Source organism: Sinocyclocheilus rhinocerous, unplaced genomic scaffold (assembly GCF_001515625.1).
Source record: "Sinocyclocheilus rhinocerous isolate Xijiao unplaced genomic scaffold, SAMN03320098_v1.1 scaffold249, whole genome shotgun sequence".
NCBI classification, from domain to species: Eukaryota; Metazoa; Chordata; class Actinopteri; order Cypriniformes; family Cyprinidae; genus Sinocyclocheilus; species Sinocyclocheilus rhinocerous.
Genome location: NW_015666483.1, coordinates 204,820 through 205,387, shown reverse-complemented (window position 1 = coordinate 205,387; position 568 = coordinate 204,820).

Genomic DNA, 568 nt, shown 5'->3' with positions numbered 1-568 from the left:
ACTCTGCTTGCCTCTTTTGATCTCAAGCGAGTATTAACTACGGCTACTCACAAATCAGGCAACCAACTGGACCTTATTTACACACGACACTGCTCCACTGATCATGTACTGGTTCCTCCACTGCACACCTCAGATCACTTCACACTACACATACCCCTCCACATGTCATCTTTCGCCGTAACCTACGCTCACTCTCCCGGCTATCTGCTATGGTTTCATCTTCGCTTCCTCCCCCTAAACAGTTAGCATCTCTTGATGCTATCAGTGCTACTGCTACTTTCTGCTCCACTCTTACATCTTGTTTAGACACTGTCTGCCCCTTGCCTTCCAGGCCAGGCCGTACCACCCCTTCTGCCCCTTGGCTGTCTGATGTTCTCTGCGAACATCGTTCTAAGCTCAGCGCTGCTGAAAGGGTGTGGCGCAAATCAAAAAATACTACTGACCTTAATGTATATGGATCACTCCTCTCTTCATTCTCTGCTAATGTCTCCACTGCTAAAAGGACATTATATCATAACAAAATTAACAATTCATCTAACTCTCGCATGCTCTTTAAAACATTTCCTCC